General features: G+C 34.8%; 1 long non-coding RNA gene across 1 annotated transcript in view; it reads left to right on the top strand.

Annotated features, from left to right (window-relative positions):
- The window catches only part of LOC136029920 (uncharacterized), a 33,860-nt gene extending 28,794 nt beyond the window's left edge, over nucleotides 1–5,066 (top strand). Inside the window, exon 3 of the long non-coding RNA XR_010618140.1 lies at nucleotides 4,150–5,066. This is a non-coding gene — a long non-coding RNA (uncharacterized LOC136029920). The remainder of the gene's footprint in view (nucleotides 1–4,149) is intronic.
- Nucleotides 5,067–18,392: the final 13,326 nt, after the last annotated feature.

The raw sequence follows: 18,392 nt of genomic DNA, 5'->3' as shown, positions 1-18,392 counted from the left end.
TTACTTCAAAAGGGCACTAGAACTTTTCATTTCTGTTAAAATGAGCCATCTTTCGACATTCTAGGACCACTTGGTCGATACGATGACCCCTGGGAAAAAAAAACAAATAAACACGCACGTGATCTGTCTTCTGGCAAAAAATGTGGAATTCCACATTTTTGTAGATAGGAGCTTGAAATTTCCGCTACAGGGTTCTCTGATAAGCTGAATGCGATGGTGTGACTTTCATTTTAGAGGGATTTTCGTTTCCCTCTATCTTCCAAAATAGGGCAAATTTTCTAAGGCTCGTAACTTTTGATGACAAAGACTAAATTTATTGAAACTTTTATATTTCAAGTCAGTATGAAAATTCGATTCTTTTGATGTATCTTTTAGTATCAAAATTGCATTTTTACGAGTTTCGTTTACTATTGAGCCGGGTCGCTCCTTACTACAGTTTGTTATATATATATATATATATATATATATATATATATATATATATATATATATATATATATATATATATATATATATATATATATATATATATATTAGTATGTACATATAACCTTTATATATATGTATATGAAGATGTCTTTTGTAACAAAAGAAACTTTTCCACGAAAGATCAAGAACTGTATTAAGGCAAAGAAAAACAGAAATAAAGTGAAATAATAATTCAAATGTAGAACGGTATTAATCACGATTAATAAATAAAGGAAACCCAAAACAAAGATAAATTACTATTAACACCCGATTCAAATTTAAAACAAGCTAAAATTACTGACTAATGCAATTTACACTTTACTAAAACAAATTAAATTTGAAATGTTATCTCTTTTATAACTTTGATAAATCCAAACTGGTTGAGACTTTCAGTAATTATTGCATATTTTTTTTCAGTGAGCTTGGTTGTTTGGTATTTTTTTTTTTCGTTAATGTTACAAAAAAAAAGATTTTTTAGTAAAGTGCAAATTATGTTTGGTCTGTATTATATACATAAACAAGTTTCTAAACTGAAAGTAAGGAACAATAGCAAAACTTAAAACGTACTGAAATTATTATGTGTATGAGGGGGCTCGTCCCCTCGTCAATGCTTTACTCTTTAGGCTAAGTTTCAAATTTCGCTCCAATTCCTTAAGAATGACCCCTGAATCACAAAAGCAGTTTAATTAGAATAAATAGCTCTTTTGGAAGTACTAAAAAAAATTAGCGTAGATAGCAAAGTATCGACAAGGGGACGAACCTCTCATATACGTAATAAGTTTTGATTTTGCTCCTTAATTTCCGTTGAAAAAAACTGCTTTTTAATTGAATTTCTTATCGTTTTTAAATAATGTTGGGAAATCTGGCGCTCCCTTTATGAAAAAATTCCCTTCTCCCATAAAAAATTACTTAACGGAAAGATCCACCCAGGTAATCTGCTCCCCTGAACCCCCCCCCCCCCAGAAAAATTCCCCCTGCAAATATCTGTATACTTCCCAATAACCAATGCTATACGTAAAAAAATGGTCAAAGTTCATAACTTGCAGCGCTAGATTTTCTCATGCTCGTAACTTTTGATGGGTAAGATTAAGCTTGATGAAACTTATTAAGGCCTAGCCAAAGTGCAAAAGTTTAACTACCTAGTTAATTCTTTTTCTTAAGCGGCAAATCGGTCAAACACAAAGATATCAGTTTTCTTCGTCGCTTCAACTAAACAAACATAAGAAAATTGAACTTAAGGGTTCATCACTCAAAATTATGATTAAGTGCAGGTTATCCTTAGCAATTCTTCTTGTAATTATTCATACAATATAATTTTTTATATGTATTTATTAACCGGTAGTTTGATGTCTGCACGCCACTTATTCTCTAGACTCTGTTTAAACAGGTTACAACTAACTAATACTTGACTGAATCGCTCCTGAACAATCCGAGTGGTTAGTCCCTTGGTGTAATTTATGCATTCTCACACGCTCCGATTACAGCTGGATTTGGTCTTTTGAGGGGAATTTTTGACTTCGGAACGCAAATATGTAAAGAATTTGAAGGGATTACAGCTAGGAAGTATATATTGCAGAAATAAGTTTCTGATTGTTGAATAGAAAATTTTTTGCTCTATTTTTTGATACCCAAAACAACAGTGTAAAATATAGCAATCTAGAATACAAACCCGAAACATGTTTTATAATTATTTTGGAATTATAAAATAAAAATTGTCGGCTTTAAGATTTGATTAGATCAAAATATTCACCAGACTTTTATTTCTATTGACATAAAAACTGCTGAAATCACTAATTCAGGAACGTCAGGCAAACTCCAAATGTTTAACATGGGAGGTATAGAAAGATTCCTTGAGAGTGTGTCCTGCCTTAACGTCATTTATTATTAATGTCAGAGTAAAAATCCAATTCTTTTGATGGCCTAATTGCCGTCTTTTTTTGCACTAGAACTTTTCATTTCCACTCGAATGAGTCCTCTCGCAATATTCTATGACCACTGGGTCGATAAGATCACCCCTGGGAGAAAAAAAATCCGTGATCTTTCTTTGGCAAAATATACTAAATTCCACATTTTCACAGATACGAGTTTGTAACTTTTACAATAGGGTTCCCTGATACGCTGAATCTGATGGCGTGGTCAAACAGTTCACGAACTGTAGCAAGGAACGACCCATCTAAATAGTAAACGAAACTTTAAAAAATGGAATTTTGATGCTAATATATGCATAAAAAGAATTGGATGCTTATGCTGATTTTAAATATATAAGTTTCATCAAATTTAGTCTTACTCATCAAAAGTTACAAGCCTGAGAACATTTGCATAATTTTGGAAAATAGAAGGAAAGATCCCCTAAAAGTCATAGAATCTTAACGAAAGAACTCCACTGCAGAAGTTTCAAGCTCCTATGTACAAAAATGTGGAACTTCGTATTTTTTGCCCGAAGACTGATCACGTATGCGTGTTTATTTGTTTGCATTCTCCCCCCAGGGATGATCGTATCGACCAAATGGTCCTACATTATCGCGAGAGGGCTCATTATAACGGAAATTAAAAGTTTTAGTGTCCTGTTTAAGTGACCAAAAAATTGGAGAGCACCAAGGCCCCTCTCACCCTCATTTTTTCAAAGTCAACAATTCAAAATTTTTAGATATCTGTTTTGCTCAGCATAGTTTAAAAACATAATAACTATGTCTTTGGGGCTGACTTACTCCCCCACAGTCCCCGGGGGAAGGGCTACAAGTTCCAAACTTTGACCAGTGTTTACATACAGTAATGGTTATTGGAAAGTGTACAGACGTTTTCAGGGGATTTTATGGTTGGGGTGGGATTAGTCGGTGGGAAAGGGCTACGTGGGAGGATCTTCCCTTGGAGGAATTTGTCATGGGGGAGAGAAATTCCAAGAAGGGAATGCCGAATTTTCTAGCATTGCTTAGAAAACATTGAAAAAATAAATATGAAAAAGTTTTTTTTACTTAAAGTAAGGAGCAGCATTAAAACTTAAAACGAACAGAGATTGTTACGCATAGGAGGGGTACATCTCCTAAATACTTCGCTCTTTACGCTAAAGTATTTTTAGTGGTTTCAACTGTTTATTCTGCGGCCTTTGTGATTCAGGGGTCATTCTTAAAGAATTGGGACAAAATTAAATCTTTAGTGTAAAGAACAAGGCATTAACGAGGGGGCAGACCCCCTCATATACATAATAAAAATATACGAATATAGAAGTTCGTTACGTAAGTTAATTCGTAAGCATCTTATATTTCTTATTAATAAAACTGTTAGTTAAAAAATAAAAGTTCTAGTTGTCTTTTTAAGTAACCGAAAAATTGGAGGACAACAGCCCCTTTCATACACGGAGTAATTTCTGTTCGTTTTGGTTTTTATAGATTATTTGATAATAATTCATGGTTATCTTACGCTTGAAACAATGTTTTACTTTATTTCTATTTATCTTTTGTTGAATTTAGCTTTTTAACTTTCTTTAAAAAAATTCTTTTGTAGGATATATTTTTTTAATTATTTCGACATCCTAATGCTGACTACCTCAACTTTCAATTTTTTGATATAATAAGTCGTTTGAGTAGAATTATACTCCTCAATCTTAAGGTTTTGAATGTTTCATGTGATTTTACACATTCTTAATACTCTTTGCTTTCAATTATCCTAATTTGTTTTTTTTAGGTATAAACAAATCCATTAAATATAACTGGCTGTTCCAGAACACCCATCGCCCTCCGCCCGCAATTATACAAAGTGGAGAGCACCAATGATCTTCTAGAGACCCTTGAAAATAGAGTTGGTCAGATTTATACAGTTGATGAGATGATGTAAAGACTGGAATATATTTTGAAGAGATGAACAGCAGATATGCACTGATGGATCCAATCAATGAGCAATTTGCCCGAACAGAAGTTGAGGAGTTCAAATTTCCTCAGAGCCATTTGACATTGGTTCCGTATGTTATAACTTGAATAAATACAAGCAGAAGCTGTTGGACCAAAACAGGTTTTGGTATCCTGATAGTGATACAGATTTCAATGGTTGGGTTTTATTTGGATTCATGGATGCTCAGTTTATTGCTGACTTTAAATATTTTTTTAACAGAGACGTTGAAATAGTCCCAAGAAAAGCATGCCATTTTCACGAGTGGCTCAAGTTGCCTTATATTTGGGTATGTTTGGTAATTTGAGTTATAGATTTTATGTTAAACACAATTACTGGACATAGCCTAAAGGCTTCTTATTACAAATTTCGCTTTCGCTTTCCCTAAATGGCCATCCAGGACAATCACTAGAGCTCATCAAGCTAGTTGTGAATGTCCACATCAAGATATCTCAGTAGTTTATAATATTTCCATTTTCCCCATTTGACTGTACAATTTTTATTAATATAGTTCCTAGTGGATTTTAACGACTTGCCAAGAAGTGTACCAGAGATAGATTTTACTTCAAACCATGCACAGATCACGTTCACTTCACGAAAGGGAGAACAAACTCAACACACATTTGTGTTTCAAGTACAAGTACTCTGCAAACTTTTTTGTAATACTGAACATTTAAATCGACATTTTCTTTAACAATAAATTGATTATATTTTCATTTTTTTTTTTTTTTACATTTCAGTAATAGATTTCTATAAGTTAGCATTGAGAGATATTACTGTGAATTTTATTTTACTGTGTTAGCGATTAAAATCCAATATATGTTTAAATTCGTATACCTGCATACCAGGGGCGTCTCCAGGATTTCTTTTTTTTTGTCGTGGAAGGGGGGGGGGTGTAATTTTTTTCAAAACCTATCAAATATTTATTTATATACATTTTTATCACGTTTTTACGAGTCTGGACAACATTTGGGAAAGGGTTGTGTCACAACCCTTCCCTGGATACGGTTCTGCTGTATAACCATATGTTTTTAGTTTAAGGTTTTCAATTATTTATAAAACTTTGTCAAAGACTGAACGATTTTTATGAACAGTAGACAAACTATCAATTAGCAAAAAAAACGGTAAAATTATTTAGTTTTTGTAGGGGAGATAAATGAAAACATCTAGTTTTCGCGTTTATGGGGTGGTACAGTCAGAACAAAGGCTGTGGAATAATTTAGTTAGGAATAGTCGAGTTTTTCTAAAATAACTGAATTCATCAACGGATATAAGAAGAGGAGAACCAGCTGACAGATTTCGCAACGGTGAAGCCTAATCAAAAGGCTCTTTGGTTGTAGTCAGATGCTTTATCATCAGATAAAGATCTATATCGAGTCTACAATTGCAAAACTTGTAAATTATAGTAGTTTCATAATGACTGATTATTCTCATCAGACTAGCTACAGATTATGGGCAAGCTACTTATCGGTTATATAATAGACATTGTACAATTTCGACCACGAATGATGCGAGCATGACACAAGAAACTGGTCAAGTAACTTATTAATACCACACACTTAGCTTTGGTTCCACAATAAATTGTAGCTATATTTTATTTAAGCATTTAGCGTGTATTTTGATTTGGTTTATGCAAAAAAATTTGGGCAATATATTTGCACATTATTTGCACAATTAAATACAGCAATTTATGTATTTAACATGTTGTATTTTATATTTAAATATATATTATATAAAATATATATTTTAATATAAGTTTATGTATTTAATATATGCTATGCTTTACCCCCACCCTCTTCGATTTTTCAGTCACTTAAAAAGGGCACTAGAGCTTTAAATTTCCATTAGAGTGAGCTCTCTTGCAAAATTCTAGGACCACTGGGTCAATACGATCACCCCTGGGGAAAAAAACAAACAAACAAATAAACACGCATCTGTGATCTGTCTTTTAGCAAAAAAAAACATATGAAATTCCACACTTTTTAAATTGGAGCTTGAAACCCCTCCATTAGTGTTTTCTGATACACTGAATCTGATGGTGGGATTTTCGTTGATATCTCATGACTTTTAGGAGGTGCTATTTTCTATTTTCTAAAATAAGGCAAATTTTCTCAAGCTCCTAACTTTTGATGGGTAAGACAAAACCTGATAAATTTCATATATTTCAAATCAGCATTAAAATGAGATCCTTATGTAAGTACTAGCTGTAGGGGTGGCGCTTCGTGCCACCCTAACACCTAGTTGGTGGGGCGCTTCGCGCCCCCCCCCCCAAACCCTCTGCGCGCGTAAGTCGTTACGCGCCATATTAGTTACGCGCCATTGTAGTTGTGTCCCTGTGTCCCACCTGTGAATAGAGATAGATATAAATATATATTTTTAACTACGTAAAACATGCAAATATACAACATTCTTCGCTGTCCCATTGTCTGTGCATATAAATAGATTGTCAGGTTTACTGACTCTTGAACATGCAACATATAATTGTCCATGGGAAAAACAATCAGTATTCAGATCTATACCTCATTATTCTAATGATGTGTCCCTGTGTCCCGGTCGTCATTTATATTCCCTGTGTCCCGGTCGTCATTTGTGTCCCGGTGTCCCAGTTTGTAATTTCTCTTTGAGTGTCCCGGTCGTCATTTATATTCCCTCTGTCCCGGTGTCCCGGTCGTCATTTGTGTCCCGGTGTCCCGGTTTGTAATTTCTATTCGAACAATCCCTTTGTCCCGGTCGTCATTTATATATCCCGCCTGTGCCCCCGGCGTCCCCGATGTAGTTGTGTCCCTGTGTCCCGGTCGTCATTTATATTCCCTGTGTCCCGGTCGTGATTTGTGTCCGGGTGTCCCAGTCTGTAATTTCTCTTTGAGGTTCCCTGTCGTCACTTATATTCCCTCTGTCTCGGTCGTCATTTGTGTCCCGGTCTGTAATTTCTCTTTGAGTGTTTTTTCTTTTTAGTTTTTTTTTAGTTTTTTACCTTTTTTCTTTTTTCAGTTTTCTTTCTCTTCTTTATTTTTCAGCGTCACTATGAAGTACATATCGACGAACCTTTGTTTTTTTAACTTAAATCCGGTAGGCATTGATGACCTTATCCAAGTCAAAATCCCAAACCCAATCACCATCGCTATCATTTTCAGTTTTGATATGTTTTGACCCTTGCTGTCCAGGTGGATTTTCATCTAACTGCGCGGTTTTGCGTTCTTTAGCCGCAAGCCTGTTTTCTTGCTGTTCTTGTGATTCCCCGGCACGCTTTCTTTTCTTACTTTCTCTATCAGCTGCAAGCCTGTTTTCTTGCTGTTCTTGTGAATCCTCGGAACGCTTTCTTTTCTTACTTTCTCTATCAGCAGCAAGTTTTTTGGCATAAACTCTTTGAGCAGCTTCCTCGGCTGTTGCCATTGTAGGTTCTTCAGTCATTTTACAATTAAACATTTTTCCGTGAACAAATGTCTTATATACCATTAATGACGTCACCGTCATAGCAAAAATGACAACAACTAATTTCATGACGTCAGTCGACACAGAAACATGACGTCACCTGACAGACAGACAACTTATTTTTATATATATAGATTGGTATCAAAATTCCATTTTTTAGAGTTTCGGTTACTATTGAGCGGGGTCGCTCCTTACTACAGTCGTTAAACACGAACTGTTATATTGGTGTTTTTTTATTGCTGTCTAACATTTTGAAGCATCAATTTAAAAAAGAAACCATTTTGACTTCAGGCATCTTCAGCATGATTTTTCATGTGTAGCACTATATCATCACTATCATAACCATTGCAAATCGCATTGAGTTCAACTTGCTCCTTCCTTCGTCTATGGCTGTGAATTTATTTTCTGTAATGTACATAAAAGTTAGGTGTATACAGCTAAAATAGATATTTCTCTTTAAGGTATAAAAAAACTCTCGCATCAAGTCATGAAAATGTCAAAAAAAATTGTAAAAAAAAAATCCATGAGAATTGTAGAAAAAGTCAAGACAGATAATCCAATTGAGTGAAAAGCAAACCCCCGCATTAATCCCCCCCCCCTTATTAGGATTGTATAAAAATGATGTTGGATCATTTGTTAAGAGATATATGTCTATCTATTATCCGTTCATGCGTCATTTCTAGGACAGTAGAACCAAGGTAGATAGTCATGGAGCAAAGATAGTGATAGAACCTATCGTTTTCCAAGTGTTTGGTTAATTTGGCACGAGTTGCACCTTATCTAAACCAATAAATAGGGATTTTGAATAGCAATAAAGAATACAATGAATCAAATACTATTTTTTCATCAAGTAAACTGTAATGTCTTGCATCCATAATAAGTGATTTCGTTTCATTATTTTAAGAAATTAACTATCTATTTCTTCTCACGCAAAAGCGTTGTCTTAATAAAGAGCAAAGTGGGCTAAATGTATAAAGAAACAAAGAAAGAAAATTCAATGAAGAAAAGAGACAAAACAAGACTTTGGCCAGTAGTAAAGAAAAAATAGCAAAAACAAAACGATGCGGATATTTAGCCTTAGTAACAGTAACCCAAGTGGTCTGTTTCGATAGTAGTATTTTAAATATTGTTGGTGGTTTTTTATGCGCTTTAGTTTATTTTCGTTTTTCAATCTTTGTTTCTTTTACACTGAAGACGCCTCGTTTTTTCACAGGCGTTTTGTTTTGCCAATCTTCTTCATTGAGTTTTTTCTTTGTCTTGGCTGGCCAATTCGGCAACTTACGGTTGGCCTTGTCAGGGAAACGTCAAAGGGAGCCCATTTGATTGACAATTAAAAGATTTAGTGCGATTTTTAAGAGTCAAAAATCATTGGAGGGCAATCGTCCCTTTTTTCCACACTTCTTTTAGCTGCTCTCTTTTAATGATATCCGATAAAAATTTGAGATCGCCATTTTGTCAAAACGGTTCAGAGGTTCAGTAACTACAACTCAGGGGATGATAAGCCCCTCATAGGCCTTGGTATCAGGGCTGCAAGTTATACAAGTCTTTCAATGTTCAGGACTTGGTTTTGAATTGGGAAAGGAGGGTATTGACATAAATCGGCAGTGATAATTAAAATTGTGTCATATGCCATTTGTGTAACTTTTCAGGGGAGCGAAAAAAAAAATTGTCGGATGCTAATAGAGATAAAGGGGACATATTCTAAACCAACTTTTTATGTTCTTTTCTGTGGTATAAATTGAATTCAAGGATTCTAAGCTTATTCAGATATTATTCGATTTTATGGTGTATGTCTCTTTTTCCTTGATTAAGAAAGGAGACAAATCTCAGGCCATTTTGTTCGGACTGTCAGATAGAGCTGTTTCTGAGATTCATTTTTATTTAAAATTTACTTTAGACCCCCGTTTTGTTGAAGTGCAAACGACTTGATTCAATCCAACTTTTTTGCACTAGTTTGCTTTTTTCTTTCCCTTGGTATACCAAAAAATCAATTACAAGACCCTGCCAGAATGTGGCGAAAAATGCCAGAATGCGGTAGTTTTGTATTAGATTGGGGGTATCTGAGCCTCCTTTTGTATCTAATTTCCTAAGGACCATCATTTCGTCGAAATATCTGAAACTCTAGTTCTACAGACTCTACCTTATTTATAGTTTCTTCTTTCTCTTTCCGTAATCCCGGATTTCAGAAAATATGGTTGTTTTGATACAAATGTGAAAATAAAGAATTCAATCAATAGCACAACTTCTTCAAAGAGCTTCGAATGATACAAAAGTAAAATATGAGGGAAAAAATTAAAAAATAAATTTACGCTTCGTCGGAATATAAAACGACAAACAATTTGCTCTGATTAGTGCAAAATTCTATTTAGGCTACTTTTACTCGAATCTTAAAAAAATATAAAGTAGTTTATTTAGTAGTTAATTAAACAATATTACCATGATATCCTTCGAAACATGTGGTTAGATCATGTGACCCTGCATTCACTGGCAGGTCAAGCCAAAATTGTTTTTTCTGCTCATCAAATAATTATGGGAATAGTCTCACAAGTCATTTGTGTCTTTTCTTTTGAAGTTCCTCTCGGACCCTCAATGCCCTTTGGCAAATCTTTCCTATGCTTTGCTTCAATTTCTGTTTGAGGAAATCAAAACGCTGTAAAGTGTCATCGAAATCGTACTTGTAGAGTAGGTCTTTCTGATCCTTTTAAAAAGTAACGTGCACCATTCTCTTCAGCCAGAACGTATTTTTTTGGAAACTTTTTTTTAGTTAACTTCTAATTTTTCTAAATAAAAAAATCTTTTGTGACCAGAATCTTCACACGAATGTTTTTCCTGCAATTTTGCATTAGGATTACTAGCTCCTTCACATCCTCGACAGCAGCCTGATTTCTTATCTTCTTTTCGATAACATCCGCCGTCATATGTGTATGGCCCTTGGTAAGATATTTCAAGCTGGTGGTGTTGGGTCCCCAACTCTGATTCACCATCCAAACATGTGCTCTAATAACTAGAAAGCAATTGTCACACCAAGAAACAAATTCTCTTACTTCTTGCAGCTTGAAGATCTGACTGTATATGGCTGAGACAACACCATCAGAAGTTCTGCTCTAGATGGCACCCCTCCACACTATACAATATGCGATCTCAGGCATACTTCTTCTTGATTTTTAAGATGGGAAAGTCTTATTGGAGACTAACAGACGTCTAGCGAAGTGTGACTCTTTGATTTCTGGCATAATGGGCAGCAAGAGTACTTTTTGTATATCAAAACTATACACCACTTTTTCCGCCCCAGGTGGTTAAAGCACATCTTTTTGAAGCTCATGTCGTGATTTCAGCTCCATTTTAGAATTGTTCATTAATTCCTTGACTAATTTACTTTAGCTGCTCATTTTTCTCTTTGTTTTTCGGGGTGTTGCCAACTCCACAGGTATCGCTCTTTGGCATTTTCAAAGATATATTTATGCTGTTGATCAAAGTGACATAAGAAGCACAAGACCACCTTTCATTTTGATAGATTTTCGTAAAATCATCAACCATGAACTGAAAATTGAGTTCTCTTGGTAAATATCTCACTTTTGGACTGTTCTTTTGACAAAAATATAACTGGCATCGTCCAAAGGACTTATTGTGTATTTAAAAACTCTTTATTTATTGTCGCTTTCTGTTGCTTCGTCTATGACGTCCCTCACTGACCATAAAATTCCAAAGACTCGTTGACAATCTTCTCGAAGATTCTCTCAATCATCTAGGTACTCCGGCGTCCCCAGCATCCGCATAAATGTGTTTCGCCAGACCCTTGCAAATAATAGCTTTGGACTGCAATTATCAGTTGAATTTATGGGTAAGAAATAGTTATAATTAAGCTTTTTCTTAGGTGATATACGAACATCCAATTTCACCCTTCTCCTGAAAATATTCACAGGCTCTATCAGTGGTTTTGTATAGGTTAGGCCTTCTTCGTAATCCAGATCCCAGTATTCACGGTGGATATCTTTCCAAAATTTCATAGATAATCCGAAACACTTCATTTTGTAGTTAGCCAAGCATCCCTTAACTAAAAAAAAGGCTCTTTGACCTGGCATTGTCTATACTTGCTTTTCTTCTGTTTTACTGTTGTTTTTGTTCTGCACTTTTTCCAGTCTCTTGATTTTTCTGTTGCAATGATTGTTACTTCTGCTACCCTCACTTGAACTTTCCTCAACTGGCAAATACTCATCTGAACTGATGCTAGAGGCTTCGTCACTTTTCAGTGACTGAATAAGCCATCAGATTTCTCATTTTGGCTCGCAGAAGATAGCAAACTATTCGGTTTCTCATCTTTGGAGTGGTTTGAATTTTGAACATTGGCATAGCCACCACTGCACACAATCTCAAATACGTCAATTTCCTTGTCTTTTCCATTGTTCGAGCGTGGCATTTCAGGATTTTCATCCCAAGACAAGCCCTGAATTACGTCCAAATTAAATATACCTCCATCAGGTAAAAGCTCAAGCTTACTTAAACTTAAGGACAGATTTTTCTGCATTTCTGCATCACCATTGTTGTTCATTTCCGCGGCCATATTTTAATGGTGAAACCAGTTGCCAGGCTGACAAAGGAGTTGTTCCTAAAAGGCTCCATTACATCGACATGAACTCCCCAGCTCTGGGCTGAAAGCTGAATTTGCTGTAGAATTTTGCTGCTTGGCTCTGAATAAGCTTGGCAGAAATTATTTACGCAGCTGCGTTGACTTTCTTAAAGGTCTTTAGACGAATCATGTTTCAGCATAGGATCTGGAGGCCTGGAAAAGAGAGCTTTTTCAGACTAATTTCTTTGGCGTAAATTCAAAATAAATTCTGGGGGAAGGAAAAACTTCTAAAATGTTGCTCCATCATGGTGGAAAATTACACAAATTCAAAAGTGTATTTCTTCTCATATTTACAAGTTAGATGTAATGGTGGGCTAGGGATTTCGGGAAGGGAGGGAGCTTGACCACGAAATAAATCTAAACCGTTGTATCAAGTATTTATAGTTGTAGCCAAGTGTGTCAATAGCCTTGTTTTGGTAATTGACTGCAGAATTGTGCAGAAAAATCACATACCTGTGGACTATATTAAATTTTAAAAAAAGTCGGAGTGCTCAAAATTTCTCATAGACAGGGAGTGAATTTAGAATCTTTTAAACACTTATTTTAGAGTTGGCAAAACTCAAAAATATTGTGAAGCGAGTCGAAGATTTTCAAATTTAAAGATCAAGAAACTTATTTTGTTTATCTGCTTACAAAAGAAATGAGTAAAACTTTACGAACTGCCACTGAGGCCTGTATTTTTCTGGATTTGCCTCTCACAGGTAATTGTTAATGACTGATTAATCTGAGGGCTGTGCTTTGCCAGGATGCAGCGAAAATTTTGAATCTTGCAGGAAGATGTGCTGTTGTTTTTCTTGTGCTTTTTGTTCTGTTATATTCCCTTGTTTTTGAGTAAATTTAATGGCTTTTTAAAATTATGTCAAGGGGCAAGCCAAAGTCTGGAACTGAATGCAGGTTGAAACTTCTTTTACTTTACTTTACTTTAACTTTTCTTTACTTTAAAGTCTAGGGGGTGTAAAACTTAATCATATCTAACAATCAACAGGGTTTAGCCAGGAACTCCTTTTCAGGGCACCAATAACCAAAAACATAGGTAATTCGATAATTTCAGCGAAAATTTCACAGAAATTCAAGTAAATTTAAGATATCAAGGGGTGGGCCCCCAAGCCTTCCCTCTTTATTCGTCCCCGGTGCATGTTTCTCAATTAGTACTACACAGCCTCTGGTGTGAGAAACATGGTATTATGATACACATGGTATATGCGAGATACATGGTAATGACACATGGTATTACGCGGATTCTCTAAAATAAAGTAACTTATTCATTTTCAAGGATACCTGGAAGTGTTACAGTTGATAAAATTGGAGGGAAATTTAAAAAAAAGGAATAAACCCCTACTAGGGCTTGCCTCTTAAGGCAAGAAATTGCATCACTAAAAAAATTCTTGCTAGGTTTTCTTGTAATAGAAGACGAAATTTAAAAGAAGAGGATTGTAATAGCAATAAAATCAGCAATAAGAAAAATTAGTCTATTTCAGGAATTATAAAAAAAGAGTTTTTTTAATTGAAAGTAAGGAGCGCTATTAAAACTTAAGACGAACAGAAATTATTCCGTATATGAAAGGGGCTGTCCCCTCCTCTATTGAGGAGGGGACAACCCCTTTCATATACGGAATAATACCTGTTCATTTTAAGTTTTAATGTCGCTCTTTACTTTCAGTTAAAAAAACTTGTTTTTTTCTATTTAATTTCTGAACATTTTTGAATTAAGGCAGGTTTTGATTTTGGCTAGCCACACATGAATAATTAAAACGAAATGTGCATATTGATTTTACTTTTTAGCTAATGGCTTTCTCAAAGTTTTAATCAGGCGATTTTGAAAAAAAGGGGTGGGGAGAGGACCTAGTTGCCCCTCAATTTTTTTGGTTACTTAGACTTCTAGAACTTTTTATTTTATTTACAAACGTTTTTATTAGTAATAAATATACATAACTTACAAATTAACTTACGTCACGAAGTTCTATATTCGTATATTTTTATTACGTATATGAAGGAGTTTGCCCCCTCGTCAATACCTCGCTCTTTACACTAAAGTTCGAATTTTGTTCCAATTCTTTAAGAATAACCCCCGAATCACAAAGGCTGTTTATTTAGAATAAATAGCTCTTTTGAAATTACTAAAAATATTTTAGCGTAAAGAGTGAATTACTGAGGAGGAGACGAACCCCCTCATATGCGTAATAATTTCTGTTCGTTTTAAGTTTTAATGCTGCTCCTTACTTTCAGTTGAAAAATCTTGTTTTTTTGTTTATTTGCTCATTTTTTTAAATAATGCTGGAAAATAGAGAGCCCCCTACATGGAAATTCTCTTCCCCCATGATAAATTCCTCCATGGAAAGATCCTCCAACGTAAGCTCCTCCCCATGAGAGAAAATCCCCCTGAAAACATCTGTATACTTCCCAACAACAAATACTATAAAGATATAGTTATTAGATTTTTTGACTATGCTGAAAAAAATGGCTATCTCAAAATTTTTTCCGGTAACTTTGGGAAACCAATGAACGTGGGAGGGGGTCTAGTTGCCCTTCAATTGTTTTATCACTTAAAAAGGGCACTAAAAATTTTAATTTCGATTCGAATGAGTCCTCTCGCGACATTCTAGGACTCCTGGATCGATACGATCACCCATGGGAAAAAAAACAACTAAAACACAAATAAACACGCATCTGTGATCTTTCTTCTGGCAAAAAATAGTTCCACATTTTTGCAGATTGGAATTTGAAACCTCTATAATAGGGTTTTCTGATACGCTGAATCTGATGGTGTGATTTTCGTTAAGATTCTCTGAATTTTGAGGGGTTTCCCCCTTTTTTCGAAAATAAGACAAATTTTCTCAGGCTTGTAACTTTTGATCGGTCGGCCTAAACTTGATGAAACTTATATATTTAAAATCAGCATAAAAATTTGATTCTTTTGGTTTCAGTTACGATTGAGCCGAGTCGCTTCTTACTACAGTTCGTTACCACGTATTGTTTGATACCCGAGTCTGCATAACCAAGTCAAACATGGCCTTAAAATTAGGTGACCGGCGTCTACCCAACCGCCGGAAAACCATGCAACAACCTCCTTCCCTTTTTAAAACAAAATACCAGGGAATAAACCCTCCTTCCACGACAAAAAACCTCTCCCATGCGGCTGGTTGGTCTCCAATCACTTAAGACTTAAAGAAAAGGACTAGAACTCTCAATTTCTGGTCTAATGAGCACACTTTTGGCACCATAAGATGGAAGTGGGGATGAGAAAGGGACAGTCTCCCTAAATTCTGCTCGTTCTGGGTTTTAATGTTGCTCTTTACTTTCACAAGAACAGCGTAGACTAGAAATATTCCCAGGAATCACAAGGGAGTAGATATCAATTCCACATTTCTGATACATTTTTTAAAGTTTCTTTTGCCCCCTCCCTCTAAACAAAAATCCTGGCTACAACCCTTGGGATTATACATCAATTTCTACCTTACACTCTCCTCTTATTTTCTGTATATATCTGATCGTTCAAGCCTGCTTTGTGTTTGACTAGTAATTTCTGTTCGTTTTGGGCTTCATTTATTTTATAACGGTGATTTGAGGTAGTTTACAATTGGAAGCTAAGAGAAACTAATTAGTTTTTAGCTTAATCTTGATGATTATTCGCCAGTAGTGAATGAAAAAACAAAAACAAATGATTGCGGATTGTCAGTTTAATTTACATATTCTGATATTTATTCCTGAAGTCTTAATAACTTTTTATTCATTAAGCTCAAAAATTGATAATATTTCTTATGTATTTTGTCTTCAGTGAAGTGCAAATTATGTTCTGGACTTGAGAAGGTATGGGGGTTTTCAACCCTACTCATGTTAATTTTTCCACATTCTAGATTTTATTCGGTTATTTATTGTAATTTCTATTCGTTTTGCGTTTAATTTATTGATTGATAGTGATTTGTGGTTGTTTTACGCTTGGAATATTGTTTGACTTTATTGCTGCTCACTTTTGGTTTAATGAAGCTTTCTGCTTTTCTTTGAAAAGCTTTTTTTGTGCAAAAAGTTTTTAAAATTAATTGAAATCAAATACCTGATTGAGACTGATGATAAATCATTGCCAAAACTGCCAATAAAAACTATCACCTAACTAATTTATATTCAGAAATACTTCCAGGCATTGGGGGAGGAATCTTGCACGATTACCTAAAAAAATATGTAGAATATCATGGGACAAAGTTAAAACTCTTAAATTTTGGAGGTGTGAGGTTAAGGGACGACTCCAAGATCACCTCCTGTATATCTTCTTTGGCTAAATTGTCGAATCCAAGGATAGCCAAGTAATAACATAGTATAGGAAATAAAATGATATATTCTTGACTCATACGTTACATTCTTGGTATATAGGATACATACATACATTCATTCTTGACACATTCATGAGACAAACACATACATTCTTGGTACAGACTAAATACAATAAAAAAGTTTTTCATCAGAATGTAAGGAGCAACATTGAAACTTAAAACCAACAGAAATTATTCCGTATAGCTATTCATACAATAGTATTTTTTTTTAATAGTTTCATGTTCTAGCCAAACGGCCCTTGTTTTTCAGGAGTTGCTCATATAGAATTGGGACAGAAAGTCAGCTTTTTGCGTCAGGAGCAAAGCATTGAGGAAGGGACTACCCCTCCCCCCCTTGATATACGAATTTTTTTTGATTTTTTCAAGTTTCAAGACTGCTCCTTACTTTCAGCTGAAAGCCCATTGATCATTTTTTTAATGCTGAGAAATTCAGCTTCTCTCCATGGAAAACACCTCCCCCCATCGGTAATTCCTCAAAGTAGATTTCATCCTATGTACCCCCCCCCCTGACACACATACATAAAGGATTCCTCAATGTAGATTTTCGCCCAAGTCAGCCCCCCCCCCGTGTAAAATTCCCTCCTTGCTGAAAGTAAGCAAAGACATTATGCGTCTAAAAGGCATAAATTTCTTCCAAAATCTTTTAAACTACAATCAGATAACTTCCTGGTTGGAATAACGTTAAAATTTTTAATGTTTATAAAATCCTAATCCTTTAAAAAGGCTGAGTAAGTCTAAGGCTCATCCAAAATTTAATATTGCATTAAAAGCCCTGCTAATGGAAGCCAGAGTCCCAAAAGGGAAAAACTATTTTCAATCTAGACGAATCCTGTTGATACAATATAGTGAGATAAAAGGATGAACTCATAAGGGAGTAAAGGTAAACTCAGGGAATTAGTAAACTAACTCTTAATAAATTATAAAACCTCTAATAGATCCAGGAAGATTTTGGACAATGGCAAATAATTAAGACTTGTAATTGAAATTGAATTATTTTTTAGAGACACAAGTAATATAATTATTGCCATTGTCCAAAATCTTCATGGATCTATTCGGATCTTTCAGGATCTTTCCCTCAACTCTACTTTTTAAAAGAGTAAAAAACTTTAGCGTAAAGAGCGGGGCGTTGAGGAAGGAATAGTCCCTTTCACATAAGGAGTGATTTCTGTTTGTTTTAAGTTTTAATGTCGCTCCTTACTTTCAGTTAAAAAAAAAACTTTTTTTATTTAATTTCTGGATGTTTTCAAATTAATACATGTTTTGATTTTAGCTCTTCGCACATGAATAATTAAAAAGAAATTTGCATATTATTTTTATTTGGTTAAATGGTTTTCTCATTCTTTTGATCGGACGATTATGAGAAAAAAAGGAGCGGGGGAGTAGGCCTAGTTAGCCTCCAATTTTTTGGCTACTTAAAAAGGAAACTAAAACTTTTAATTTTGCGAATGTTTTTATTAGTGAAAATATATGTAACTCACGAATTAACTTATGAAACGAACTTCTATATTCGTATGTTTTTATTGCGTATATGAGGAGGTTCGCCCCCTCGTCAATATCTCGCTCTTTACACTAAAGTTTAAATTTTGTCCCAGTTCCTTAAGAATGACCCCTGAATCACAAAGGCCGTAGAATAATTAATAAGATTACTTTAGCGTAAA

Source organism: Artemia franciscana, chromosome 1, assembly GCF_032884065.1.
Source record: "Artemia franciscana chromosome 1, ASM3288406v1, whole genome shotgun sequence".
NCBI classification, from domain to species: Eukaryota; Metazoa; Arthropoda; class Branchiopoda; order Anostraca; family Artemiidae; genus Artemia; species Artemia franciscana.
The sequence above is the reverse complement of the archived record's forward strand: the minus strand, read 5'-3'. Positions and strand labels throughout refer to the sequence as shown.